The 8,396-nt window shown below is 45.5% G+C and overlaps 2 pseudogenes; both read left to right on the top strand.

Annotated features, from left to right (window-relative positions):
- The first annotated feature begins 1,847 nt into the window (after positions 1 to 1,847).
- On the top strand, positions 1,848 to 2,979 carry LOC120219830 (annotated as a pseudogene).
- Positions 2,960 to 4,147, top strand: LOC120219829 (annotated as a pseudogene).
- Positions 4,148 to 8,396: the final 4,249 nt, after the last annotated feature.

The following is an 8,396-nucleotide window of genomic DNA, read 5'->3' as shown; positions in this document are numbered from 1 at the left end:
AAAAAATACATGAATTGAACTTCATCAAACTAAAACTTTTGTGTTTCAAAGAACAGCACCAAGAAAGTGAAAAGACAGCCCACAGGATGGGAGAAACTAATTGCAAATCATGTATCTAATAAGGAACTTATATCTAGAAGAAAGAACTCTTACATCTCAGTAATAAAAATACAAGCCAACTAAACAATGGGCAAAATCTCTGAATAGAAATTTCAACAAAGAAAATAGAAAAATGGAAAGGATGCTTAGCACCCTTAATCATTGGGAATGGTAAACCCAAACCACTGTGAAATACTACTTCTCATGTACTAGAATAACTGTAATCAAAAAGAGAGATAAAAACAAGGATGTAGAGAAATTGGAGTCCACAGACACTGCTGGTGGGAATGTAAAATGGTGCCAATGATTTGGAAAACAGTTTCTCAGATGGTTAAAGGTAGAGTTAACATCTGCCCCCAGTAATGTCACTGCTAGGTGAATTCATTTCTCACCAAAGAGAATTGGAAACACATGTGTACACAAATCTTGTATACAAATGCTCATAGCAATATTATTCCTCATAGCCCAAAAGCAGAAAAAAACCTTAAATATCCATCAATTGGTGAATGGATAAACAGAAGACGGTTTATCTGAAGAATACAAAAACACTAATTTGAAAAGATCTGTGTGCCCCTGTGTTCACTGCAGGATTGTTTACAAGAGCCAAGTAAACAGTCAACTTGGGAAGCAGCCCAAGTGTCCATCCACAGATGAATGGATAAGGAAGATGAGGTGTATACACCCAATGGAATGTTACTCAGCCATAAGAAAGGATGAAATCTTGCCATCTGCAAAGACATGGATGGACCTTGAGGGTATTACGGTAAGTGAAATAAGTCAGATGGAAGAGGACAAATTCTGTGTGGTCTCACTTACAGGTGGAATCTAAAAAACAAAACAAATGAACCAACAAAGCAAAGACAAATTCACACAGAATGGAGTGGTGGTTGCCAGAAGGGAAGGGCAGTGGGGGCTGGGCGAACTGGGTAAAGGACTCAGGTGTATGGTGATGGGTAGTAACTAGGCTCTTTGCAGTGTATACAAATGTCAAGTTATAATGCTGTACACCTGAACCTTATATAATGCTACATACCAATTTTACATCAATAGAAAAATATGAAATATACAGGGGACTATTATTGGGCATTAAAAAGGGACTAAGTACTGAAATATAATACAACACAACATGAATGAACCATTACGCTTAGAAGCCAGTTACAAAAGGACACATATTGTGTGATTCCATTGATATGAACTATGAGAGAAGGCAAATCTGTAGAGACGGAACGTAGATTAGTGGTTGCCTATGACTGAGGAAGACAAAAAAGGTGAGTACCTGCTAATGGGGACAGGGTTTCTTGTTTGGGTGCTGAAAATGTCCTAAAATTGTGGTGATTCGAAAACAGTGTGAAAATACTAAAAACCATCGAACTGCACTCTAACTAGGTGAATTCAGGCTATGTCAATCATACTTGTAGCTATTATTTAAAAAGCTCATCTTGGGGCACCTGGGTGGCTCAGTCGGTTGAGCATCTGACTTTGGCTCAGGTCTTGATCTCACGTGAGATTAAGCCCTACATCAGGCTCTGTGCTGACAGCTCAGAACCTGGAGCCTGCTTCAGTTCTATGTCTCCCTCTCTCTCTCTACCTCTCTTCTGCTTGCGCTCTGTCCGTCTGTCTGTCTCTCAAAAATAAATTAGCAAAAATTTAAAAAAATAAAAAACTCTTGTATGGAAGTGATCAAGGGTACATATCAGGGCCAGATCAAGAAGACAGGCCTGTTGTCACGGAGTAGGTGGTGGCACTTGATGGCTGCCGGTGGCCGAGGAAGAGGCAGTGACCCTGGACTTGGTCAGGGGGCAGTGGCAGATTTGGAGGAGGTCCAGTGCAGCTGCTTTCGAGCCCCAAGATCTTCATTCACATCCATCAATTGGAGTACTGGGCTACCAGCCATCTTCAGACCCCTCTGGAAGACTGACGAGGAACCTGAGGCTTGGTGAAGTTACAAAATTTGTCCAAAGTCACACAGTCTGTAAAGGTCACACCCAAGACTAGAGCAGTGTTGTTAAAATGAAAACAAAGTCTACGGCAAAATTTTAGGGGAGAGAAAGATGTTTGTGATCCAGAGGCCAGTCGCGCATATCAGTGGCAGGCAGATGAAGAAGGGTTTGTACTGGAAATCGCAGCTTCCTAGTTGAGTACCTTGGCCATGTACAAGTTGAGGAGTCCAGAGGAAGGCACAGCTGTGAAGATGCTGTCGAAAGATTGAAAGCTGAAAGGAAGTTCTTCAAAGGCTTCTTTGGAAAACCCAGAAAGCAAACAGTTACGGCGGTCCTGTGGGCATGAGCAGGTGGGCTCTAAGTTGCGGATGAAAATACTAAGAGGGCGCCTGGGTGGCTCAGTCGGTTAAGCGACCAACTCTTGATTTCGGCTCAGGTCATGATCTAATGGTTTGGGAGATGGAATTCCCCATCAGGCTCTGCTCCGACAGTGTTTGAGATTCTCTTTATCTCTCTCTCTCTCTCTCTGCCCCTCTCCCACTGGCACTATCCCTGTCTCTCTCAAAATAAATAAACTTTAAATATTTAAATAAAAAAAAAAAAAAAGAAAGGAAAATACTAAGAACCTCATAGCTGACCAAACAATAGAAAAAGTTACTTCCTGTGTCCCAGGTAGGAACTTGATAGAGGCTTCTCTGACATATGTCGTGATGGCACTGCTCGGCGCTGATCTGTCGTGGCTTCATGGCTATCAAGGACACGGGTGAAAGAGTGAGCCGTGCGGGAGGCATGAAGGAGCAGAAGCAGAAGCGGGAGAAGGAATGTGCTACTTTTGATGCTGGTTGGGCCACTTGTACAACAGAAGGTCATTCCGTGTCACAGCAGCCACTGAGCACGCAGAACGAGAGCAATCATGAAGCATATCCAAGGTGTCCAGCAAGGGCCAGACGTGGTGGGGAGCGGAGAGCATCAGCTCCCTGTGCTCACCATCACCAGTGCCTTCAGCACGCCCTCCAGGGCCCGTCTCATCTGCCCCAGTGACCATGCCAGTGACAGCGGGGCATCACAGTCTCCCGCCTTTCGAGCGACTGGCCCTGACTCAGCCTCACGGCCTCACTCAGCCAGCCTGCACCGCCCTTGCAGCCACAGCTGTGCCTGTGCGTGAAGCCAGGGCCCTCGTCCCTGGTGCTGCTCACTGGGGACGGAGGGGGCCAGTCTCCTGCTGCTGCCTCTCCAGGCCTCGTCCAGGCTGCTCACAGACAGCCTGGGGCGTGACTGCTGGTTAGGAGAGGGGTCCAAGAGCATCCGGGCTCAGCTGCCCCGGCCTCGGCTGCCCTTCCACGGCCAGGTCTAAGGGCACCTGTTTCTCGCCTCTCAACCTTGCCAGTGGGTCCGGCCCCACCCCTGCAGCCAGCCTTTGTCCGTGCCCAGGCCTATCCTTTGGCCGGTGGGGTGCCCCGTCTGGCTCTCATGTGCCTGTGGTGGGCCCCCCTCCCTCCCAGATGGTAGGCAGTGTGCATGGCACCGCGGGCCGCCCTCAGGCTGCCCAGCCCCACCGGTCTCCCAGCCCGTCAAGCAGCAGACCTTCCCTCAGTAGAAGACAAGCCGCCATACTGCCAGTCTCCCGCTAAGCCTCCTGCTCAGCCCTCCAACAGTTCTCGAGCGTTCAGCGGTGTAGACGATGGCGTGTTGGCCTCGGGAGATAAGCACACAGAGGCTCCTGCAGGCACTTGCCCGGTGGATCCCTTCCAAGCCCAGCGGGCGGCATTAGGAAGCGAGTCCGGGCAACATACCCCCCCCTCACTCCCCGACCCTCTCTCCGGTGACTTACGAAGACGTTTGAAATTGAACTTTAAGCAGTCTCTACGGCTTATGTATTTTGTCTGCACTTAGGCAAGGCCAGGGGCGGAGGTCAAAGGAGCAAAGAGAACTTGGTCTTCCCAGTCAGTATACTTCCCACTAATCCCAGGTTCCAAGGAGGATGTCCAGGCACAGGGCTCTGTGAAGGGTGATTTTGAAAAAAAGGCGGGGGCGGGGGCAGGCAGGAACATTCCTAGAGAAGAGTCGCCTTGCAGTTAGGCTACGGAAGTCAAGGCAAGGTTGCTGTCCGTCCCCTCCTACTCCTGCAGCCCCTCACAAGTCTCCCGCCGCAGGGACGGGAATCTGTGCCCAGAGCACACTTGCTGGAGTGCGAAACAGTAGGAGAAACTTGTTTTTCAGGCTGCCTGCCTGCCGCCTGTCAGCACTGGGCTGCCTTAGAGACCGAGCACGCGGTGGCCTGCACTGCGGCTGGAGACGACGGGCAGGTGGGTTGCGTCGCCGGGGTTCCCAGCAGGGCACGGTGGCAGCCACCCAGCAGATTCTAGGAACGTTTTTAGGTATATTTTAGGTGTGAAGTTGAGCTTCCACTGCGAGTAAGAATAAACATTGTAAAACTACATCAAAAAAGGCAAAATCCTTATTTTTCAGGCATTTAGAATATTTTAAATAGTTGACAGTATTAAAAAGTTGAATGAGTTGTAAGCGATCTTGCCAAAAGTGACAGGGTTAGCGGTAAGAAACTGTGCCTCCGAGTGACTTACCCGCGATGCCTGCCGCGGTGGAGAGGGAGGGCTGGGAGGTGCAGATGAGACCCCGGCTTGTCTGGTATCATTCATGGCAGTAGCTAGTAGCATCCTGCAGCAACACTCACGTGAGTGGCCAACTCAGTCACGAGGTGCTGGCTGTAAAGAAAAGAAAAAGCAGTATTGTTCTGGATTTAAACCTGTGGTGAAATTCTAATGTCATTATTTTATTGTAGTTTTAAAATTTTTATTTTATTTTATGTTTTATTTATTTCTAGGAGAGAGAGAGAGAGAGANCTTCTTCTTCTTCTGCTGCTGCTGCTGCTTCTTCTTAACATTTTATTTATCAGAGAGAGAGAGAGAGAGAGAGAGAGAGAGAGAGAGAGGATGGGTGGGGGAGGGGCAGAGAGAGAGGGAGACACAGCATCCAAAGCGGGCTCCAGGCTGAGTGAGCTGTCAGCACAGAGCCTGATGGGGGGTTCGAACTCATGAGCTGAGAGATAATGACCTGAGCCTCAGTCAGACACTCAATCGCTCAACTGATTGAACCACCCAGACACCTCACACATCATGCTTTCTAAGCTCTTATGAAAATAAGCTCATGACTTAAGATTGTTTTCACTCCCCAGAGTGACAAATTCAGATTTTGTACTTATTATTGAAGATTGAGTTTGTATTTAATTTTTAGTTTTTATGACGAATGCTGTAAGTACTTGTTGTGATTTTATTGTTACTCTGTGATGCCCTTAGAAGAAATTTTTAGCAATGAGAATATACATTTTTGGGGTTCCACACACAGGTGGCCATGTTGCTTTCAAAAAGGGTTATTAATTTATAATGTCCCTAGTGGTGTTTTCTACTTCTATTTTATTTTGTTTTTATCCTTTGTCATATATTTTAGTACCTTATATTTTTGTAAATTATAACAGGCTTTGCACATTATAGTAACCCATTGTTCTGTGTAGATCATTTATTCTGTTTTCCCCTTCTTATTTTAGTTTCTCTACTTTTCATTTATATCAGTTTTAAATGTAAAATTTTGGATCTCTCAATTTTTTTCTTTATGTTATTTTCCTGTTGCTTTGAATTTAAGAACTTGACATTTTCCACAGGCCTGACATACACATTGAAATTTTATTTTCTGTAAGCTTATTTTTATTTACTATTATATTATGAATGACTTCCATGGAAGAATGACCCAAAGTACCTTTGGGGAATCTTTTCTCTTGCCTTTAATAGCACTATCAAAATTGTCTTCTGAAACCAGTGCCTTTTAGGCAGGTTATGAAATGTTGCTGTGTATATTTGAGATAGGCTCATAAAATATAGTATCCAGAAGGCACTTTGTATTTTATTCTGTGAATAATGTCTTTCATGTAATTTTACTCAGTTTATTTTCAGAGGTCTCAATATATATTTGAGTCTTTTGCAGTTTTTACTGTAATTCATAATAGTGAATTTTAATTGCTAGAGTTTTCAATGAGAAACTTTATATTCTGGAAAATGAAATTTTATACGTATCTCTCACATAAGATACTCTTATTTTTTTTAAAGATTTTTTTTTAATGTTTATTTATTTTTGAAGGAGAGAGAGACAGAGCGTGAGTGGGGGAGGGGCAGAGAGAGAGGAATACACAGAATCCAAAGCAGGCACCAGGATCTGAGCTTTCAGCACAGAGCCCGACATGGTGCTTAAACTCACAGACTGTGAGATCATGACCTGAGCTAAAGTCAGATGCCCAATCAACTGAGCCATCCAGGTGACCCAAGATACTTAAAAAAATTTTTTTTAATGTTTTATTTATTTCTGAGAGAGAGAGAGAGAGAGAGAGAGAGACAGTGTGAGCCGGGGCGGGGGAGGACTCATAGGGTGGGGTCAGAGAGAGGGAGAATCACAAACTGAAACAGGCTCCAGGCTCTGAGCTGGCAGTCAGCACAGAGCCCGATGTGGGGCTCGAACCCACGCACCGCGAGATCATGACCTAAGCGAAAGTCGGACGCTTAACCGACTAAGCCACCCAGGCGCCCCTAAAATTGTTATTTTTGAGAGAAAGAGAGAAAAATAGAAAGAGAAAGCTAGAAGGGGAGGGGCAGAGAGAGAATTCCAAGTGGGCTCTGTACTGTAGTGGGGAGCCTGACACGGGACTCGAACCCACAAACTGGGAGATCATGACGGGCCAAAGTCAGCCACTCAACTGACTGAGCCACCCAGGCGCCCCCAATGTCATTATTTTAATGGGATCAATCTAAATACACTCTATAGAGAATATGTATTGTCCCTGATGGACGGCTGCAGTTTATGTCAGTCCTCTATGAACACTAGGGTGACTGACATAATCCTATCCATCGACGGGAACGCAGGTTACTGTGCTGGTTTGTCATGTGGGTCTTGGTGGGTTTTGTTTCCTCTTTTAGATTTGTGAGGATGAAGAATCTGGTTGTATTAGCTGTGTGTGAGTCCGTCCCCTCACTTGATGAGAGCAGAGGATCCTGCTGCCAATTGCAGCCATTTGATGTCTGGTAACAACACTGAGAGCCCCTGTCACTTTTACTTTTTTTTTTTAATGTTTTATTTATTTCTGAGTGAGTGAGAGAGGCAGCGTGAGCAGGGGAGGGTCAGAGAGAGAGGGAGACACAGAATCCGAAGACAGGCTCCAGGCTCTGAGCTGGCAGCACAGAGCCAGACGTGGGGCTCAAACCCACGAACCATGAGATCATGACCTGAGCTGAAGTCAGACGCTTAACAGCTAAGCCACCCAGGCGCCCCTCACTTTTACTTTTCAGTGTTGGCTTTACAATCAAATGTAAGCTAGATATATTTGTACTGATGAGAATTTATCATCTTCTGGGGCGCCTGGGTGGCTTACTTGGTTAAGTGTCTGACTCTTGATTTCTACTCAGGTCATGATCTCACAGTGCATGAGTTTGAGCCCCAAGTTGGGCTCCATGTTGACAGCATTGAACCTGCTTGGGATTCTGTCTCTCCCTCTCTCTCTGCCTCTCAAAATAAATAAACTAAAAGAATATGTTTTTTTAAAAAACTTAAAAGAATTTATAATCTGCTTTAACAAGAAAATGTTCTTAGGAAAATAGACACAAACCAGTTAATTTTCTAAATACCTTTTTTTGTTAACCAACTATCATAAACTACCTTAAATCTTCCAATAGTGATGATTTACAATTATCATTAGTATTGTGATTGTGAAAATCAATCAGGGAAGCAGTAGCAAAATGTTGGCTTCATCTTGTCGTGGTTAGCAATAATTTGGAAACCGCAGGAATTTCATCCTTCAGTTCTGGACAAGTATTTATATGGAAGGGTAAGTCCCAATTATTCTTTTGGCTCATGAGTGGGAAAAAAAGGGCATTGCAGGCAATTTATTTTGATTTTCTCAAGTGAGGGGCAGTAATCCGGGGACCCAATGGACTTCTAAATTTCATCACACTGAGTAGTTGATAAAGGAGTGTAGCTTTACTCCTGTCGAGCATTGACTTTTGCTGATTACCGACTTGTAACTGCGTTATCAGCGCCTCAGAGTTCTAGAAAATGAGACTCAACGCCCTCGATTCCGCGGCAAACGTCCCACAGTACCCTCTTCCTGTCTCCCTAAGACCGTGAACTACAAGAGGGCGCCGGGTCTCAGGTGCCGGGGGATCCCAGGAGAAACCGCATTCTGAAACATGGGGACGATCCGCGGGGCAGGTGCAACGGTCGTCTCCCAAGTCACAGCAGCCACGCTCCAACGGTGTGCAACGGTGACCTTTCCCGAAGCTTGACGACCGCCCTCTGCCC

This window comes from Hyaena hyaena, unplaced genomic scaffold (genome assembly GCF_003009895.1).
Source record: "Hyaena hyaena isolate Hyena2069 unplaced genomic scaffold, ASM300989v1 scaffold_652, whole genome shotgun sequence".
In the NCBI taxonomy this organism is placed as follows: Eukaryota; Metazoa; Chordata; class Mammalia; order Carnivora; family Hyaenidae; genus Hyaena; species Hyaena hyaena.
Note: the sequence above shows the minus strand (reverse complement) of the source record. Positions and strands in the feature narration are given on the sequence as shown.